The following is a 17,603-nucleotide window of genomic DNA, read 5'->3' as shown; positions in this document are numbered from 1 at the left end:
TCCGGTTCAACCCCGATCGACTCGATTGAACACATTGACCCCTGACCACTGAGCTCGACCAAGTCGATGACTGGTCCGAGTTTGAAAACATAGACAAGGCTTTACCAAATGATTAGTTCTTGCATTCATCTAAATGGCTTTGCAAGGTCAATGAAAAGAAAATAACCGGAAAGAAGCATGAATGAATTATTAGAAATAATCAAATTGCAGCAAAATAGCAACCTTCTTACCCATTCAATGCCTTATAGGGCCCTCAAAGGTGAAAAAATAAAGTAAAGAAAACATACTCTACTCTAATTTATTTCCTCCCAAACACCAATATAATAAAAGTCATAAGCTGTCTTGCCAGCATGTCCCAACCATTAGGCCTTGGTCCAATGGTCAGGAAGAACCCCTTTAAAATTCTTCCATACATTAAAGGGTGCAATGGTGCATTTGTCTAGTGGTTCACCCCTAACCCCTATACAAGTCTTTTTAGCTCCCCAATAGAGTAGGAGTAGGTTAAATAATTGCCATTGCTAGCCAAAAAAAAAAAAAGTCTTACCAGCATATCCCAAAATCACAAGTTTCCACCTTTTGCTACCACCAATAAGTGGCTTGATCAAATAATCAACACCTGGAATCTAGCAAAAAAAATAGTTTATCAGCTGATAGGGATCGAGTTGGTTTGCAGATTCAAGTCTATAAAGATCAAGTATGGATTCATGATAAATCAATTGAATAAAACAATTTATGTGAATCAATAAACAACGAATTCATGAAAGAGTCATCTCTATTGGGGGGTTTGGCAATTGGGTAAATACCCGATGCGTGTATTTCGCTGGACCAGGGAGTTTCATGTGCATAGAGAGTCATCTCTGGTACCAGTTTGGGTGGATCTTCCAAATTTACCTATTCATTACTTTGATAAACATTCTTTGTTCTCCATACTTTCTCCTGTAGGAAGGCCATTGTTCTTGGATTCGGCAACGGCTGCTGGGACACATCCTAGTGTGGCCAGGGTGTATGTGGAGATTGATGTAGCGAGGCATGTTGTGCCGAGGATCTGGGTAGCTGTTGAAGGGGAATCAAGTTTTTGGCAAAAAATTGTACCAAAGAATATGCCACCGTATTGTTCTTGTTGCTGGAGATTGGGTCATTTGTCTGTGGACTGCAAGAAGAACTTGACTGAGGTATAATATCGTCATCAGTATAACCAAACCAAGTGTCTGCAGCATAGTTTACAGTTACACGGGAACAATGACTTTATGGCAGCTAGTAAACCTATGTGTAACACGCATTCTAATGGGAAAACTCTTGAGGAAATGCCATTAACTGGTGCGGTTGAGGATGAAGGGACCTCAACAGGTGCAAGGGTGAAGTTTGTTTAATTTGCTCAGCTAGACGAGGAAGGGAAAACAATTGACACTGATATGGGATTACAAACAGAAGCATCTAATGGGAACAATAAGTTCGTGGTAGCTCGTACACCTGTGCGCAACACACTTATTAATGGGAAAGCTTTTGAGGATGCGACATTACCTGGTGCGGTTGAGGATGAAGGGACCACAACAGTTGCAATGGCGAAGTCAGCTCGACCTGATCAGCTAGCCAAGGAAGGACAAACAATTGTTGCCGAAGAGTGCGATGCTGATGTGGGACACCAAACAGAAACTTTGGATGTTGATGCACATTGACAGCTTGCTTCGAATGATGGAATGGAGATTGCAACCAATCTGAACGTTGTCCACGACCATGATTGTAAAGGGTCCCAGACGATAGTGGAGCACATTTTGGGAGACGTCCAACAGCAAATGGCCGACACCACTAATAAGGTAAATCAAAAGGCTTATAATGACAATAGCCATGAGTGTGAGGGGTCCAAATCAATTGAGACACAAGATTTGGGAGGTGAACATCATCACAAGGCCGATACCACTGAACTAAACAATCTTTATGTCGATTTGAGTGGGGTTGAGACTAAGGATTCCACATCAAATGCGGTTCATGAAGTTGTCTTGCCAACTAGTGCAGGAAGCTTATCTCCACAACTGGTTGTACCACGTGACAAGTCCCTGGAACCATCAATACATCCTTTAAACATTGACCAATCTGTAGTCGTTGACAAGAATTGTCGACAAGTGAGGGGTAAGGGTGTGCAGGTCTGTGTGCCATCCGACAGACAGCTACGGTCAACAACATCATACCAGAACTCATTCCAGGTTCTTTATTATGATTAGTGCTATATTTTGAAATATTAGAGGGGTAGCTAAAGCCCCTAATCTAAGAAGATTGATTAAATTAGTACGATTTTACCATGTTCAATTTGTTGTGATTTGTGAACCATAATTAGACGTGTCTAAAATTGAGTCCATCCGTCTAAGAATATTATTTGATTATGCCTTTGTTAATTGCTCGGGGTGATATTTGGGTATTCTATAGAAGTCCTTTTGTATGTTCCATTGTTGGTAATTCGGATCAGCATATTTCTACACATGTTCAGAATACGTTACTATCTAGTCCAATTATCATGTCTTTTGTCCATGCAAAGTGTTTAGTGGAGGAGCGCCGAGAGCTATGATGCAACTTATTAAATGATAAGCCAATCTCTCTTCCTTGGTGTATTGGGGGTGAATTTAATGTGATTTTAGCACCTCATGAAAAAAGTGGGGGGCGTCCATTTGCTATAGTGGAGAGGATGGATTTCATGTATTTCATGGAGGAGGCTGGGGTTTTTGATATAGGTTTCTCAGGAGCTAGCTTCACCTGGTCTAATAATCGAAGAGGTAGAGTCCGGGTTTCAAAGAGGTTGGATAGGTTTCTAGTTAATGGGGCGTGCTTGGATATTTCCGATGTAATTTCTGTGATTCACCTGGCAAGACATCCTTTGGATCATGCACCGTTGAAGATTTCTTTTGCGATTCAATCAGATAATAAGCCGCGGCCTTTTCGATTTTGAATATCTGGACTACCAAACCCGAACTCTTGGAGGTTATTCGCCAGACTTGGAATCAATATGTGGTTGGTTCTCCGTTGCATGTACTGTGCTCTAAATTATTGACAACGAGGAGGGCTATTCAGGCATGGAATAAGCAACACTTTGGGAATATATTTGATGCTGTGCGATCTGCGGAAATGGCAATCCAACGGGTAGAGCAAGCTGTGGATCAAGACGTCTCGGAGGAATGTCATGTTCAGCTTAGCAAGGCTCAGGCAGAATTACGACATGCTCTGTCAATTGAAGAGCAATTCTGGAGCCAAAAAGCCAGAATAAAATGGCTTACACAGGGAGATCCTAACTCAAGGTATTTCCATGCGGTAGTTAGGTAGAGACGAGCTCAAGGAATGATACACCGCATCAAAAAGTCCAACGGTGTTTGGGTGGACACGAATGCTGATATAGCAACTGAGGCAATAACATATTTCTCAGATCTTTTCATGGGCTCTTTGGAGTCATTTTCTGATATGTTGCATCTAATTCCACCCATCATCTCGGAAGAGGACAATGACAAATTGAAGGAATTGCCTTCGATTGAGGAGGTCTATCGAGTCGTGAGGTCAATGGATGGGGATAGTGCTGCAGGCCCAGAGGGATTCACTGGCAAATTCTTTACATTCGCATGGCAAGTTGTTGCCCAAGATGTTTACAATGCGATACTCAACTTTTTTTGTGGGGCAGAGTTATCTCGATTCATCACCTCTACCTCTATTGTGCTAATTCCGAATGTTATTCTTGGTTCTGATGATCACAAAAGTTTGTTTATACAGACCAAGAAAGTGAACACTTTGATCTGGTCTGTTGGAACAAAGAAAGCATATGTTCGTTTATCTCCTGACTACGTTGCTTTGGATGTGGCAAACAAGATTGGAATAATATGAATGAATTTAGTCATTGTTTTGTTTTCGATCAAAGATATTGTCTTTTAAGTATGTCTAGTTTGTCATTCTTGGTACTTTGAAATATTTGTCTAACCTTCCTCAAATACAAGTGTTTTTTGTCTATCCAAGAATCAGGTTCAAATATGTCATGAAATGTAAAACAACCAAAATGAGAAGCAAAAACAGGACAATCAGGTCGGACGGCCGAAAGGAAACTGTCGGACGTCCGAAAAGATAAAGAACATCAGGAAGGAAGCACCGTCGGACGCTCACATGGAAGCATCGGACGTCCGGAAGGATCGGACGCTTGCCATCGGACGCTAATCAACCGCATCGGACGTCCGAAAAATTCCAAGATAACTTGCTAGCTCTCGGCCCAAGGTCGGACGCTGTGCTGTCGGACGACAAAGAACTTATCGGACGTCCGAACCTCAACTTGGCTATCATCGGACGATTGGTTCGGACGATGATTCGATCGTCGGACGTCCGACAGCCCCAACGGCTAGTTGACTCTTCAGCTGCCTTCTATCCGTTGGAAGCATTGATGAAGCCCATTTCTGGATCCCTTTAAAATCAAACTGGTCTGAACGAAGTAGGGACTTTTGCTCACTTTGTTTACAAGTTCTCAAGAGATATTTTAGCTAGAAAATAGTCTCCAAAGCAGATTTGTATTAAAATGGTGTGAATTTCTGTTGAGCATTTCTTTTGTGGTTGAAAGGATCTTTAGTGTAGCTTTGTTGAGGGTTTTTTGAGTGATTGTAAAACTTCCTAGCTTGACTAAGTGAGGCTTAGGGCAAGGAGGAAGAGCTCCCTCCATTGTACATCTAGTTGATCTTCGTTCATCAAAGAGAAGTTGCTCTTCCTAGTGTTTGGTCTTCAAGTTTGGGTAAAGCTTGGTAGACACTTGGTTTGTTTCTCTATTTTATATTTCTGTTTAATAAAATCTTCATTGCTTATCTATACTTGCTTCTCTGATTAATATTGCTATTGTCTTCTAATCTACTTGATTGATCATTACTAAAAAGGTAGGTAAATTTTCATTAAAGAAAAAGTGCTTAAACTTGGTTAAGATTTTAATCAACCAATTCACCCCCCCTCTTGGTTGTCTGTGGGACTTACAATTGGTATCAGAGCTTGGTCTCCTTGAGATTAAGCTCTAACGGCTTGGAGTAAAGATGACAACCAGTCATGCTATGTTTGTTGAGGGGCAATCTGTTACTAGGCCTCCCATGTTCAGTGGCTCTAACTATGTTAGCTGGAAAGAACGAATGATTATCTTTTTGCAATCTATCGATATTGAACTATGGTTTATTGTGAGTGAAGGACCGCATGAAGCTAACTTTCTTGATGCAGATACAGGGTTGCTTCGGCCAAAAATAAGAGTTGAAATGAATGCTCAAGATAGGACTAACCTCACATTGAATGCCAAGGCCATGAATGTTATTTATAGTGCCCTAGATTCAAATGAATCAATCAGAGTAAAAGGCTGCAAATCGGCTAAAGAAATGTGGGATAAACTAAGAGAAATCCATGAGGGTGGTGACAATGTGAAAGAACAGAAAAAGGCCATCTTGGTCACGAAATATGAATCATTTAAAATTGAACCTCTTGAGGATATTGACAAAATGTATTGCAGGTTCACTGACTTGATCAAAGATCTCGAGGCGTTGGGCAAAGAGTACATCTTGGGAGAGAAGAACAGGAAAATTCTCAATGCCTTGGGCAAAGAATGGGAAAATAAAGTGACAGCAATAGAGGAGGCCAAGGATTTAAGTTCTGTGCCTATTGAATCTATCATTAACTCAGTAACCACTTATGAGTTGAAACTGAAATCTAAAGTGCAGGAGGAAGAGGATGCTAGAGCAAAGAGAAACATTGCTCTAAAGACTACTCAAGGTGAAGATGATTCTGCTCATCTGGATGATGAAGACTCGGATGGTGATGATAATGATCTTGCTCTCATCACCAGAGGCTTCAAAAGAATCCTGAATAAAAGAAAGTTTAGAAGGGGAGGACCTAGCAATCAATTCCAGAATCAGCCATCTATCGCAAAGTATAAAGGTAAACAAGATTTCAACAAGAAACAGTTGGACAAATGCTTCGAATGTGGACAGATTGGACATTATGCAAACGAATGCCCCATGAAGAAGATGAAAGATGGAAAAGCTGATCGAAAGCCAAGATTCAACAATTTTCAGATTACTTGGAATGAATGCAACTCCGAAGGGGAAGTTGAAGAAGAAGAAGAATCTGCTCAAATGGCCTTCATGGCTATTGGAAATAATGAGGTAACCTCCACACACTCTCAATCTGAAAGTGATAATGATGAAGATGATGATCTTGAATCTTTTGTTGAAAAACTGCATAATGCCTTGAAGGAATCCTATGATAAAAACAAGCAGTTAAAACAGAAAATGGCTTTTCTCATTCAAGAAAATGCAAGTCTTTTTCAACAAAATAAACAACTAAAGACCGACAATGAAAGTCTAGTAAGAGCTGGATGTAATGTTCAAGATGAGCTTGATAGAAAGACAAATATTTGTGAAATGCTGAAGGAAAGACATGGTGATTTGAAAAAAAGGATGGACAGCTTGGATGAGAATTTGAAAGCAAGAAAGCAGGAGTTTAACAAAAGAAACATGTTATCTACACATCCTACTACTTTTCAAAGAACATTTGCACACAACAAAATTGCACATGGTTTCACAACATATAGAAGAGGTGAATTAAGATATGTCAAACCAGTACATGTTAAGGACTCTTCCATTATGTGTGTTTTTTGTTGTCAAAGAGGGCATTTGAAAAGTAATTGCTATGTGAAAAGAAATCTGAACAAAGGGATGAAGTGCATGTGGTTAGTTAGATACAATGCTAACTATTATGGACCCAAAAATTAAAAAGGGTACCAAACACGTTATCTTTTCAGGATAAAGGATCAAACAAGTCAAAATGGTTTATTGATAGCGGCTGCTCAAGGCACATGACCGGTGATCCTTCCTTGTTCATAAAGCTGAAATCAAAATCAAGTGGAAAGGTAACATTTGGTGATGATGTGAAAGCTAAGACAATTGGAATAGGTGATGTTGGTAAGGATGGTGAAACTTTTGTTCATAATGTGCTCTTGGTTGATAACTTAGGTTATAACTTGCTTAGTGTTAGTCAACTGTGTGATAAAGACTTGTATGTGTTATTTAAAAAGTATGAATGCATTGTACTTGATTCCAAATATAATGTTGTGTTCAAAGGTAAGAGGTTTAATGACATATATATTGTGATTCTTGATAAAGTTGATTCTTCTAGCTTAAAATGTCTTAAAGCTTCAAATGAAGATTCTTGGTTGTGGCATAGAAGACTTTGTCATTTTAACATGGATTTACTAAAGGAAATTTCGAAAAAGGAGTTGGTTAGAGGCTTGCCAAAAATTAGTTTTGATAAGGACAAAATATGTGATGCATGTCAATTTGGGAAGCAAACTAAAATTTCTTTTAAACCAAAAATGTGTGTATCTACTTCAAAACCTTTGGAACTCTTGCATCTTGATTTATTTGGTCCCACTCAAATCACTAGCTTGGGAGGTAAAAAATATTGTTTTGTAATTGTTGATGATTATTCCAGATACACTTGGGTGATATTTCTTGCTCATAAAGATGATGCCTTCAAGAATTTTACTTCAATGTTTGCTAAAGTGCAAAATCTGCTTGGGTTAAAAATTGTTAGGATTAGAAGTGATAATGGGACTGAATTCAAGTATTGTGGTTTTCCAGAATTTTGTGATCATAATGGTATAACACATGAGTTTTCTATTGCAAGGACTCCACAGCAAAATGGTGTTGTAGAAAGGAAAAACAGGACTCTCCAAGAGGCTGCTAGAACTATGTTGAATGAATGTAGGTTGCCTAAATATCTTTGGGCGGAAGCGGTAAACACTGCATGTTATGTGATGAATAGAATACTCTTGAGACCTATTTTAAAGAAAACTCCTTATGAGCTGATTTTTGATAAGAAACCTACGGTTGGTTATTTCAAAGTATTTGGTTGTAAATGTTTTATTTTGAATCTAAAGGAACATCTTGGTAAGTTTGACAAAAAATCTGATGAAGGAATATTTTTGGGGTATTGTGAGAATAAAAGAGGATATAGAGTTTTTAATAGAAGGACACTTGTGATTGAAGAAGCTATACATATAACATTTGATGAAGCCAATGATGATAATTCCAAAAGTTTGTGTGAGGATGATGATGTAGGTGTTCGAGAAGGAATGGAAAAGCTATCAATTGGAAATGAAGGAAGTTCTGAACCAGCAGCAACTGAAATGGAAAATGAAGTTCATAATGATCAAGAAGAGGAAGATGAAGACAAAAATGATGATCTACTCAAAGATCTTCCCAAGGCTTGGAAATTCAACCAAAATCATCCAAAAGAGCTTATAATTGGTGATCCATCCGAGAAGGTAAACACTCGTTCCTCATCCAGAAAATTGATTGATAATTTTGCTTTAGTTTCTCTTTTTGAACCCAAAAATATCAATGATGCTTTAAAGGATGAAAATTGGATTTTGGCTATGCAAGAGGAACTTAATCAATTTGAGAGAAATGAAATTTGGACACTTGTTGATAGACCTCAAAATCAACCTATCATTGGCACAAAGTGGATTTTTAGAAATAAGTTGGATGATAAAGGTGTTGTTGTAAGAAATAAAGCCAGATTAGTTGCTAAAGGATATGCACAAGAAGAAGGAATAGATTTTGATGAAACATTTGCTCCCGTAGCAAGATTAGAATCTATTAGAATGCTTCTTGCTTTTGCTTGCTTCAAAGGTTTCAAATTGTTTCAAATGGATGTTAAAAGTGCCTTTTTAAATGGTTTTATTGATCAAGAAGTGTATGTGGATCAACCCCCAGGTTTTGAAAATACAAAATTTCCAAGTCATGTGTTTAAACTTTCTAAAGCTTTATATGGTTTAAAACAGGCTCCAAGAGCTTGGTATGAAAGATTAAGTGGGTTCTTGATTGAAAAAGGTTTCAAAAGAGGTATTGTGGACACCACACTTTTTACTAAGCATGTGTTGAATGACCTTCTCATTGTGCAAATATATGTTGATGATATTATCTTTGGTGCTACTAATGAGTATCTATGTAAGGAGTTTTCCACCACTATGCAAAATGAATTTGAAATGAGTATGATGGGAGAATTAAATTTCTTCCTTGGACTTCAAATACATCAAACTCTTGAGGGAATCTTTATCAATCAAGCAAAGTATACCAAGGAATTACTGAAAAGGTTTGGCATGGAGGACTCAAAGCAAGTTGGAACTCCAATGTGCACTTCTACAAAGCTTGACAAAGATGAAGAAGGTAATCATGTGGATGAAAAGCATTATAGAGGTATGATCGGAAGTTTACTCTATTTAACTGCAAGTAGACCTGATATTATGTTTGCAGTTTGCTTGTGTGCTAGATTTCAATCGTGTCCAAAAGAATCACATTTGAATGCTGTAAAAAGAATTTTTAGGTATTTGAAAGGTACATTAGACTATGGTCTTTGGTATGCTAAATCCAGTGAGTTTGCACTATATGGTTATTCGGATGCTGATTTTGGAGGGTGTCGTGTAGATAGAAAGAGTACTAGTGGATCTTGTCACTTTCTTGGAAATTCTTTAGTCTCTTGGTTTAGCAAGAAACAAAATGTAATCTCATTGTCTACAACCGAAGCAGAATATATTGCCGCTAGTGCATGTTGTGCTCAACTTTTATGGATGAAGCATACCCTGAATGACTATGGATTGTTGTATGACTGCATGCCTGTATTCTGTGATAATACTAGTGCTATAAATTTGACCAAAAATCCTATTCAGCATTCTAGGACAAAGCATATTGAAATAAAGCACCACTTTATTCGTGATCTTGTTCAAAAAGGTGAAATTTGTGTAAATTATGTTAGTTCTAAAGATCAATTTGCTGATATTTTTACAAAAGCTTTGCCATTAGATCAATTCATTCATCTAAGATCAAAATTAGGAATGTTCGAAAAATCATCATAAATTTTTCATTGCCTTCGGACGTCCGAAAGAGGATGAACGGACGTCCGATGATGTTCTTCAGCCATTTTCCAGATTGCACCTGTTCGGACGCAGCTGTCGGACGCACAACTTCGTTCGGCCGTCCGACAGTGCAACGGCTCATTTTTTAAAATAACTTTCTTCCTTATTTGCTTCAGTCTCTTCCTATTCTATCTCCTCTCGGACGAAAACCCTCTCTTCTCTCACTCTCAAATTCGTACCATTCTGTAGCTACCATTCCCAAATTGACTCAACCAAAACATTTCCCCATCGTTTGCGTTTCATTTCTCCTGATCACTTCACCAAACTGAGTAACACTTCGCAAATCCCCAAATTTTCCTCACAACCCTACTCTTGCATAACCGCTCTGTAAAATCTCGTTCAAGGTGTTTTTGTCCCAAAATTTCTGTGCGATTCATTTCCCTACTGTTGTGTGCATCATTTGCATCCTCCATTCCACACATTTAGAACAATGGTGAATCTAAGGGGAGGAAAAGTTACTGCCGGACGCAAGCATCCACTCAGGGATGAGGATGAGAATCTTCCTACTGTCAAACGGACATCCAAACGCTTCAAAAGGGGAGCTATCAAGGGTCAAATGTCACGACCTACTCCACAACCCACTTCTCAACCAGAATCTGGACAGGGGACCTCTTCTCAACCGCCTCCTAAATCAGTCCCTCTCCCTCCATTCTTTGATGATGCTGCGAAAGACAAATACGCCTGGATATCTCAGAAGGGTGTCATCCCTCAAAGAACTGTAAACCCCTCTGAATTTCGTTCCATAGGATTAGAATCCATTCTAAGTCTATTTGATTTCCAGAAATGGTCGCATCTCATTTCCATGCCCAATGTCTACTATCCTGATATGCTGCATCAATTTTTTGCTAATCTTAGGAAAGGAACTGACCAAACTGAGATCATGTCTAGGGTAAATGGGGTAGACCTAATCTTTGATTCTGATACTGTGAATTCCATTTTAAAGACTACCATTGAACGTTTGTGCAAAGATAAGGTTGCTAATTTCTTTTCTTATGAAGAGCTTCCTACTGCTGCAAATCATTTTGATGGGACAAAAATGTTAACTTATTTCAAAAGAAGATTTTCTTCACCTGCTGATGCTAAGTTGAATGATTTGGCTCCTGTGAATTTGATTGCCTTTTCTATCATTTCAAACTTGCTTGTGCCCACTGATGGCCATAGAACTGATGCAAACAAAATGGAGCTGTATCTTTTTTACTGTTTTCGAGAAAAAATTCGGATTGATTTTGGCTTTGTCATGTGCAAGTTTTTACTTCGTTATGCTACTGACTCTCGAAGAAAACTATCCTATGGGAAGTTTCTTCAAAAGATTTTTGAATTTTACAAAGTTCCAATTCTAGGTGTTTGTCCCAAAGAAGCATCTTCTTATGCTTTTACCAGAGCATATTTTGAAAGGAAAAATCTTATTTTTAAAGATAATCTGTGGGCATATAAGGGGGCATCATCTAGTGAACAAAGATCTAAGACTGTACATGATTCTTCACCCATTTCACTCACTCCCATTCACCCTAGGAAGTCTACCACTAAAGCATCTTCCTCTTCCAGTAATGAGGTAATTGAGCTTCTTCATGAACTCAAACAGCATGTTCTTCTTCTAGAACATGGCCTAATGCTCACCATGTCTTCTGAGCAACAAGCTGCCTTTCTTGATAAAAAGAACCTTCTTTTTCCTCCACCTGTGGTTGAGGAAGTCTCACATGACAAAGAACCTCGAACCACTGATCCAGGTTCATCAGTTCCAGATCCGAATCCATCAACTCCTGTGACTCCTCATGGCCCTTCCACATCAGACAAAGGCAAGGCACCAATTGAAGAAGCTACTGAAGATGATGAAGAAACTGATGAGGAAGACCTCTCTCAATATCAGCTCTCTCGGAGGACTCCTGGATCCACTTAGTTCATCATTTAGGACATTTGCATTCTGTTTGTCTCTTTTATGTGTTTGTGGTATTCAACAATGAATATGTATTGTAATGGATATTTTAAGTTTCTTTTGGTATGATCTGGTGGATGTTTAAGTACTGTTTTGATGAATGTCTAAATATTTTGATGAATGATTGTCTATTCTGCTTGTGTGAATGTAATGAATTTGTGGATTGTATGATTGTCTATTGAATATGATTGTCTATTTTAAGTACTGTTTTGATGGATGTGTTGGATGGTGTCACCAGGATGTTGATTTGTGAACTTGTGTAAATTTGTGACTGTGTGGATGACAAAAAGGGATGTTGATGTTGATGTGATTGGTTGCCCTTTTGTGATGACAAAAAGGGGGAGATGGTATAATGATTGGATTGAGTGATGATTGGTGATTGATGATTAGTGATGTTAGGATATGTTGGAATTGATTGTTTAAATTTGGATTGGCTGATATGCTAAATTGTTTAATGTTTAATTGTTTAACTCGGTTGGGCAGCCAAGTGAGGGGGAGTTTTTCAAAATTTTTAAATTTTAGGATTCACTAAGACAGGGGGAGTTTTCATCTCAATCATCAATTTCATTTCAAACTTTTGTTTTGTCATCATCAAAAAGGGGGAGAATGTTATTCTTGGTTCTGATGATCACAAAAGTTTGTTTATACAGACCAAGAAAGTGAACACTTTGATCTGGTCTGTTGGAACAAAGAAAGCATATGTTCGTTTATCTCCTGACTACGTTGCTTTGGATGTGGCAAACAAGATTGGAATAATATGAATGAATTTAGTCATTGTTTTGTTTTCGATCAAAGATATTGTCTTTTAAGTATGTCTAGTTTGTCATTCTTGGTACTTTGAAATATTTGTCTAACCTTCCTCAAATACAAGTGTATTTTGTCTATCCAAGAATCAGGTTCAAATATGTCATGAAATGTAAAACAACCAAAATGAGAAGCAAAAACAGGACAATCAGGTCGGACGGCCGAAAGGAAACTGTCGGACGTCCGAAAAGATAAAGAACATCAGGAAGGAAGCACCGTCGGACGCTCACATGGAAGCATCGGACGTCCGGAAGGATCGGACGCTTGCCATCGGACGCTAATCAACCGCATCGGACGTCCGAAAAATTCCAAGATAACTTGCTAGCTCTCGGCCCAAGGTCGGACGCTGTGCTGTCGGACGACAAAGAACTTATCGGACGTCCGAACCTCAACTTGGCTATCATCGGACGATTGGTTCGGACGATGATTCGATCGTCGGACGTCCGACAGCCCCAACGGCTAGTTGACTCTTCAGCTGCCTTCTATCCGTTGGAAGCATTGATGAAGCCCATTTCTGGATCCCTTTAAAATCAAACTGGTCTGAACGAAGTAGGGACTTTTGCTCACTTTGTTTACAAGTTCTCAAGAGATATTTTAGCTAGAAAATAGTCTCCAAAGCAGATTTGTATTAAAGTGGTGTGAATTTCTGTTGAGCATTTCTTTTGTGGTTGAAAGGATCTTTAGTGTAGCTTTGTTGAGGGTTTTCTGAGTGATTGTAAAACTTCCTAGCTTGACTAAGTGAGGCTTAGGGCAAGGAGGAAGAGCTCCCTCCATTGTACATCTAGTTGATCTTCGTTCATCAAAGAGAAGTTGCTCTTCCTAGTGTTTGGTCTTCAAGTTTGGGTAAAGCTTGGTAGACACTTGGTTTGTTTCTCTATTTTATATTTCTGTTTAATAAAATCTTCATTGCTTATCTATACTTGCTTCTCTGATTAATATTGCTATTGTCTTCTAATCTACTTGGTTGATCATTACTAAAAAGGTAGGTAAATTTTCATTAAAGAAAAAGTGCTTAAACTTGGTTAAGATTTTAATCAACCAATTCACCCCCCCTCTTGGTTGTCTGTGGGACTTACACATACGTTATTTAGGATTCCCACTCTACTTCGGAAGGTGTAAATCATCATATTTTGGGGAAGTGTGTCAGTCTATCCTAGGGAGAATTATGTCATAGAAATCAAGGATGCTTTCCTTTGGAGGCAAGATAGTTCTAATCAAATATGTGTTAGCATCGATGCCCATGCATCTGCTATCAGCAGCGATTATCCCGACTAAGGTATTTAGAACTATAGAAAAGGCCTTTTCGACCTTCCTATAGGGGTCATCACCCGAGAAATCCAAGTTTCATTGGATACGGTGGCCTCAGATGTGCTATCCAGTAGAGGAGGGAGGAGTCGACTCTCGAAGGCTACATGACGTCGATACAGCCTTCTCATTCAAGCTTTGGTGGAACTTCAGAAAAGGGTTGTCGTTATGGGCTAAGTTCATGAAAGCAAAGTATTGCAGACGACTCCACCCCTGTCAACTAGAAATCAGAGCAATGGACTCGGCACTCTAGAGAAGGATGGTTAATGTGAGTCGACAAGTGGAGCTCTCTATGTTATGGGTTGTCAAAGACGGAGCATGTCATTTTTGGTACGATAATTGGTTGGGGGTGGTGTTTTGTTCCTCCGAGCGATGGTTGTCCCAAACTTGTCGTTCGGCAATTTCATCATCAATGGACACTGGGATGCGAATCTGTTATGTCAGTCACTGCCACGCGAAATGGTGCCCTCCATTTTAGACCACCTGGTCCCGGAAGAGGGGGGTGAAGCTGAAGTCATCTGGATGCCCACGACTTCTGGAAATTTCTCTCTAGCTTCAGCTTTTCAGGATATTAGGCAAGCCCGCAACACTTCAATGGTGTTTGATAGAATCTGGCATCCCCGTCTTCCTTTCAAAGTCTCATTCTTCATGTTGCGATTGTTGCTGGGGAGGCTGCCGATACTGGATAGGTTACGTAACCTTGGTTTTCATCTACACTCAAAGTGTTTTTGTTGCCAATCGGCGTCTGAGAAGTCAATCGAGCATTTATTCTCCAATGGCAATATAGCGTCAACAGTTTGGAATTATTTTGGAGCTTCATGTGGATTCCAATTACTAGGGTCATCTTTGTGGCCCCGCATAGTGTGTTGGTGGTTGACTTCATATGATTATGAGATACGACGGTTTATTGGACACCTTCTTCCTAGTGTAATATGTTGACATATTTGGAAGGCAAGAAATAAAGCAATATTTGATGATGTCCAGATGCAGTCGACTGTTATTTGTCATGCCATTTTCTCTGAAATCCAATCTATGGTGGGGGTTCATTTTAAACAAGTGGTCCGAGTACAGTCATTTTATCATTTGTATGATTGGCCGAACTCATCTGATGCTCAGATTACATACAAACTTATTCGATGGGAAACGAAGGAATCTGGTCGGTTCACACTTAATACGGATGGATGTTCTAAGGGTAATCCAGAAGTGGGTGGAAGCAGTGGAATTCTTCGGGATTCAAATGGCCTACCTTTGATTGGCTTTTCGGCATATCTTGGGAAAACTACATGTCTCTGTGCAGAGGCTCGTGCCCTCCTTATTGGTCTTCAAACACGTGCACATAGGGGTTTTGGGAATCTCTATGTGCAATCTGATTCTTTGATATTAATTGGAATTCTTCAGCATCGCATTCACTGCCCCTGGCACATTCGACGGGTGATTAGGCAGATTTGGCAATTTATGGAAGACCTGGATCGTTTTTCCTATTGCTATAGGGAAGCTAACACGGTGGTTGATGTGTTGTCCAATGTGGGCTTATCTCATCCAGAGTAGCAAGTCAAGATATACGAGACCTTTAATACATTTCCACGTATGGCTCGTGGGGCAATTCGCCTTGATAGGCTTGGAATGCCTTCAATTCGGAAAATTAGGTGTATGTAAAAGTGTGTTCTTCATTATATCCTTTAAATAAAAATGATTTGTTCTCCGTATTGGACTGAGCCTTGGGATTTTGTGGGGGATTTTGTGGGGGTGATCTACGGCTGATGAAATGGAAGTTGAGAAGCATAGGAAAAGAAGAAGGACAGGCAGCAATTGAGATAATAGCCTGCCAAGAAAATCCATGGCCAATGAATTTGAGTTTCTTGGTAGAGTTTTGATTTTTTGTGTACTTTTTTCAGTTTACGATGTTCCCAAGTTCCAACTTGTTGATTTATATAGAGATATATGCTTAGAGCAAAAAAAAAAAAAAAAAAGAATTCATGAAAGATCTATCTGGTTTTTCAAAACATTTTATCGGCTAATACAAAAGAATTGTTTCAAGAAATTCTAAACATTAATCAACCGTCTCGAGTTTTTGGCAAAAAAAAATTTTAACAGGAAGAAGAAAACCCAAAAAAGCAATCTGTGCACCTCTGAACTTGAATGCTAAATAAACATCATGGGCTGTGGAAAATAGGTGTACGTAATTCAAACAATAATAGAATTTTAGCAACAGAGATAGTGGGGAGAGAGGGGAAATAGAGACATCGATGGGTGCAAGGAAGTTGGAGGGTGGGGAACCATGCATAGTAACATAGGGCAGTGAGGGGAAAAAGAGGGAAAATTTGTCATACCCCGAGCCAGCCATGGCTAGAGATTCAACATGCTATAACATGAAGAAATAAAAATTTTTAAAACTTGCAAAGCGTTTTTCTTTCACGAATTACCAGTGGATTTATGTCCTGCGGAATCATAAATAAACTTTGTCCATAGTATCGCAGGAAGCAAAAAAAAAAAGGTTCTAATAACACATGCTTGTACATATATATAGTTATATACAGTTGAACAAAACAAAGTTTCTTTATTTGAGTGGGGTAAAACTTTAAATTTTATTCAAAGTTTGCACCATAAGAACTTTATTTTCATTTTAATCTTATCCTTGTAGCTTAAGAATGTGAATCATATTTTCACTTGATATTGAGTAATCAACCAAACGAATAAGCCCCATTATAGGGCTGACAAAAAACTTGATTCACAACTCCCAAACCCGTACATATATTATAATCGTTGTTTCATTCATAACCTCGAGTGAAGTATAAATCGACAATTTGGACTTGAATATGATTGAGTTACTTAGAAAACATACATATCAACATATACACACTTCTTATTGAAAGCCAATCCCTCCCATCAACTTCCTTATTATAACCAAATACAAGCAAAAACAATGCATATTTGGTCCAAATTTTCATGGCAAAGTGTTAACCAGAGAAACTACAAACTTCACAAACTAATTTCATTTCCACAAGTCCTTCAGTACAAGAATCATAAAGAGAAACCTAAGATAGAAAAAGTTATTCACCTTGACCACTTAAGCACTTCCTTAAGTTTGAATCTATAAACACTTGCATACAATTCCTGCATAGTACAATCCTTTTCAAAGAGACCATTCTTAGCAACCTCTAACCTTAGTAGAGGTGAGTTTGTTTCTAATTAAACCTGTGTCAACTATTTTAATCATCACACTGTTTTTGTCTCCAATAATATACTAAAGTACAAGTTTCATTTCTAAACTTTTCTCAGATATATAACTTGTCCTTTAAATTTAGTTACAGCAGGTGTAAGAAAGTACAAAGTAACTTGCAAGAGCCTTGTTAGGGAGAAAACATAAAATAAACCACAAAAGAAACATAAGGTTTATACTGATTGAATTAAGATTTTAAGCTAATGATTCTTAATCCTTAACTTTATATTAAAAGCTGGTTTATGCATCATCAACAACCTCATGATAGTTATTAAAAACAGGTTTCTGCATCATCAACAACCTCATGATAGTTCTCCAACACGATGAAATGGCTTAGTGCCCACTATAATTTAGTAATTTACTCGTATTACAAAAGATGCAGA

This window comes from Coffea arabica, chromosome 5c, assembly GCF_036785885.1.
Source record: "Coffea arabica cultivar ET-39 chromosome 5c, Coffea Arabica ET-39 HiFi, whole genome shotgun sequence".
Lineage (NCBI taxonomy): Eukaryota > Viridiplantae > Streptophyta > Magnoliopsida > Gentianales > Rubiaceae > Coffea > Coffea arabica.
Note: the sequence above shows the minus strand (reverse complement) of the source record.